Here is a 4718-nt window from a genome sequence, read left to right on the forward strand (position 1 = left end):
GTGGGCCAGCTGTCTGCCCCTGGGTGTTGGGGCTGGGGGTCCCCCCAGATGAACCCCTGGACGCCTGTGTGAGCCCCACTGCGGGACGCCTTCCGGGGCAGGTGGAAAGGGATGACCTAGAACGACCCGCCCCACGGCCGGGGTCCCCACAGAGCCGGGCCCGCACCTCGGGGCACCTGCTGCCGCGCGGCCGGCCCTTGGAGCGCGGCCTCCCGAGCCTGGCGCGCCCCAGCTCCGCGCCGCGTCCGCTTGTTGTTCTCTGTGCGGCCGCCACGCGGCGCCCGCGGCCCGGGATCGCGAAGCCCTGGACCCGCTCGGGCTGGGTCGGGGGAGTAGCCGGCCGCGCAGCTGTCGGGCCGGGGCCCCGCCGGGCCCACCTTCCCTCGGGACGCTGGACAGACGGCCGCGGCGCCGCGTGGCTGCGGTTTCTGCCCGCAAGCTGGCCGTGCTGCTGCTGCGGGTTCCATGACCTGTCTCACTGCGACCTTGCGCTCTGCCGAATCCTTGCGGAGGCCGGGGCCTCTCGCTCGTTCCTCTGACCTGCCCCTCAGAGCTGAGTACTCAGCGGGACCATCCCCAGCCGGGGTCAGTCCCCGACCCACGGCTTACGTGGCACCATGCCGTCAGGTGGAGCCGGGAGGCCTGGCAGGCAGGGCAGCCTCGCCCTCTGCCTGCATCTATCTCCATGCAAGCTGGTCCTCCCTCCTGGGCAGTTGAGGACAACCTTCAAGCCCAAGCCAAACGCCACTTCCGGCAAGTACCACCCCTGCCTGGTGTGCTTGCCCTCAGGGCTCCCAGATGCTCTGGCCACGGACAGACAGCCACCCCCACCCCAAGCCGGGTGATCCCCGTCTGTTCTCTGGTCCCCACTGGGGCTCTTGTATTTTGAGGTCTAGGGCAGGAGAGCCCAGGAGCTGGAAGACCAGCAGCAGGTGGGCGAGCGCAGGCTGGGGGCCTGGGCCCTTGGGGTCTGGAGAGGCTGCTCTGGGCACTGGGGAGGGGAGGCCGGTCCTCACCATGCCCGGGTGTCCCCCCGTGTTCCTGGCGCCCAAGGAGGCCTGTTCTGCTACGGGCCCCACTCCCCGCTGCAGGCCTCCCCGGGCTGTGTCCACAGCAACCATAGCAGCTCGGGCGACAGTGCGCCAGGCCAAGGTCCTGCACCCTGGGAGGCAGGCCTCTTGCCCCGTGCTGCCTGCGGGTGTGGGGGCAGAGGCCCCTGCTCCAGCCGCCTCACCCACCCTGCCCCGGGCTCTGGTGGTGGCCCAGGGCACAGGGGTTCCTTAACTCCTGGCCCCCAGCCTGGCCTCAGGGTGGCACTGACCTGTGCCCAGGGCAGGTCTTGGTGACATTGCCACCTCAGCACCAGAAGCAAAGCCCTCTCCACTGCCCCTGTGCTGACGGGCAGCTCCCGCCTTGCCCTTCCCCCTGAGGACCTGGGACGCTCGATCCCACCTCGAGCTCACCACCCGCCCCTCCATGAAACCCCCTCCCTCTGCCACCGCTCCAGCAGGCTCCTGCCCAAGGAAGCATGGGGTGGGGGCCCTAAGACCCGCTCAGCCTGCCCCAGGCCCACCTGCCCTTCCAGCGCCCCGTCCCGGGCCCCTCTTGCCGCTCCTCCACAGAAGCCGCACTGCTGGAGCCCCGTGGGGCCCAGGGTGGCCCCAAGTGAACCGTGCGGGGAGAGGGGGTCTTGAGTGACCCAAAGAGGCTTCGTGGAGGGGAAGGCCGCGAGGGGCTCAGAGGTAAGACCCCCACGAACAAGCCTCAGCCTCCTGGGCCCTCAGGCCTTTACACGGAAGCCTGCCACTGCCAAGAGCTCAGGCCTTTCCCTGGCCCTCGGGATTCTAACGGGCGCAGAGCTCACCCCCAGGATGGAGGTGCTCCCGGGGGAGGGGAGCACCGCAGGAGGTACCTCGGAAGGATGCAGCCCCCCATGGGGGAGGAGCCAGCACACCCACAGACGGGGGAAGCGGGGACCCCGGGCCAGGCCTGCTGTCGGACATGGGCGGGGGCTCTGTGAGCCCGGCTGTGACCCTGAAAGGGGGCCTGGGAGTCTGGCAGCCCCTCCTGCCCGGCACTGCCCCAGGGGACCCGCCCTCCCGCCTCCCCTTGCCGGGGTCCTGGCCGGCAGGCCTTAGGGGCCCCGGGGTCAGCTCCCTCACTGAGGCTTTGACGTCAGCTGATGTCAGGCTGGGCCGCCCAGGGATGCAGGGCCTCTGTGAGCTCCCTGAGGCCCCGGACACCGCCAGAGGCCCCGCCGAGGCAGCTGCCCCCAGGCCTCCATGGGCCACTGTCTGTGAAGCGGGTAGTGAGTGCCACTTCACCTTGGGGTTGAGGCCAGGGCGGGCGTGGCAGAAGCCCACGGTGTTGGAGCCCCCAGGGACCCGGGGCAGCCCCAAGTGAACCGCTGTGGTCCCGCTCAGTCTGCCCTTCAGGCCCGAAGAACTCCTCCCCTCCCGCCTTCAGCAGGGCCTCCGGCCTTGAGGCTGTGAGGCAGCCCCTGGCCAAGGCCCCTGGGGTCCAGCCCTGGGCATTGGAGCCCCTCAGGGTCCAGGGGCATCTCGGAGCCGAAGCTCTGCACTGCAGCCTGCCTCCCCTCACTCCTGCTGGGGTCAGGCAGAGCGCCTCGTGTGCCCGCATGTGTGTGCTGTGAGCGTATGAACAGGTGTGTGGTGCTGTGTGTTCATGCGTGTGTGCTGTATGCGTGCTGTGTGTGCATGTGTGTGCTCTGTGTGCTGTGTGCTTGTGTGGTGTGCGCGCGTGTGTGCTGCGTGTGCATGTGTGTACATGTGTGTACCGTGTGTGCACTGTGTGCATTCACGTGAGTGCTGTGTGCACATGCATGTGCGTGCTCTGCGTGTGCATGTGAGTGCTATGTGCGTGCATACATGTGACTTGCGTATTCGTGTGTGCTGTGCGTGCATGTGTGTGTGTGAACATGAGTGCTGTGTGTGAAACAGTCCACCACAGAACCCCCAGAAGCCTGCGAGCGTTCGAGGGGCCTGGGGTAGAGGAGGGCTCCGAGACTGGGAACCGCCCCTGAGTGGGGCCGGGCCGGGCCGGGGGAGAGACGCCTGGCAGCCAGCTCGAGGTGTCCTGGGAACAGGGCCCGGGAGGAAGCCTGCACAGCAGCAATGGCGGCGCCATAGCAACGCGGCAGGGAGCGCTGGCCTACTTACACCCCGCCCCCGCCCGCTAGCGCCCGCCCCAGGGAGGGGTGCATGGCTCCCAGGATGCGCCCCGGCCTTTGGGGGCTCAGTGCCCTGGAAGTCCCATGCCTGCTCATCCACAGGCAGGGTGATAGGACAGAACTGTCCTGCACCCGATGGTGTTCAGCCCCCTAAGGCTCCTCCCATCTCCTGGAGCTGGGCCCCAGTGGTTGCAAAAGGGCTTTGGAAGTTTCCAGCCCAGAAATTTCTGAGCTCTCTGTGCTGCTGGAGTGACCGCAAGCCCTGAAGTTCTCTGACCCCAACCAAACAACTGGGGCCAAGGCCCCCAAGTCAGGACAGGGTCTGGATGGGAGGGGCAGCCAGGAGCCCTGGGGATGGAGTCCTGAGCTTGTGCCTCTGCCTGCTCAGACCCCCTTGTGGCCTCTGGCCTCGGTGCGGACAGGACGCAGGGGCCAGAGTCTGCGCACAGCAGGTGGGATGTGTGAAGGGCTGTCACTCTTTGAAGGAGAGCCCTAGGGCTGGACATCAGCCCTGCTGACAGTACCAGGCCTCCTGGGCCTGCCTCCTGGACCAGCGTGACATTCAGGGCCATCCCCCTGGTTGCCTCCGCCTGGTGCACTCAGAGCCTCGGGGCTGCAGACAAGTGTCTCCAGTGCTCAGGGAGACTCAGCAAGCCGCAGAGGAGATCTGGGGCGTCCATGGGGCATGCCTGTGACGTCCGTGTGGCCCACACCACTGGCCTTCTCGGGCTAACCCACCCAGCAGGGCCTCATGTAGGCATCATCTCTGGGGCACAGGAGGTGCCCTGAAGAGGGAGGGGGTTCTGGAGTGGGGGGCCCTGGGGACAGGAAGCCCTTGGCCCCACAGAAGGTGGCTGTCACCTGACACCCACCAGGTGTGTCTTCGCATTGAAAACCAGGTGCTAAAAAAAAAAAAAAGAAAACCAGGTGCTCTTCGGCCCTCCCCTGCGTGCGGAGCCTGCGGGCGCCTGCTCCGTGGCCTCAGGCCTGGGCCCTCTCCGGGCGGGCCTTAGCTTCCCCACAGGCACAAGCGCCCACTTCAGGGCAGCAGATCCCTGCCCAGCTCCAGAGCCCAGGGGCACTGTGACCCGCTGTCCCAATTCCCCCTGCAGACTGGGAGCCCCACCCCACCTGTCCACTCACTCCTTCATCCATCAGATGCCCTCCTGCGTCCCAGGGCCAGTGCCCAGCTGGGAATGAGTGAAGGTGCAGAGGGGAATGAATGAGTGAGGCCCTGAAGGGGCAGGTCGCCCTCCCGTGTGTGGGGGGGTTTGTCTGCACACGAGGGCGTGCGTGTCCTAGTCCAGGCGCCAGCTACAGCTGCCCTCCCCTCCCCACCGCTGCCCCCCCTAATTTATTCCACGAGGCCCCCGTGCTCCCCTACTCGCTGGCCCCCCGCAGGGCGGCAGCTTTGTCCCCAGGCAGATTCCCAACGGCCGGCTGCCTTTGGGAAGAAAGGGCCCTTCTCTGGCCGGCGGTGAGGTCACCAGGAGGGGCTGTGCTCACAAAGGCCACTGCCCCCCAACCC

Source organism: Bison bison, unplaced genomic scaffold (assembly GCF_000754665.1).
Source record: "Bison bison bison isolate TAMUID 2011002044 unplaced genomic scaffold, Bison_UMD1.0 scf7180017864302, whole genome shotgun sequence".
NCBI lineage: Eukaryota > Metazoa > Chordata > Mammalia > Artiodactyla > Bovidae > Bison > Bison bison.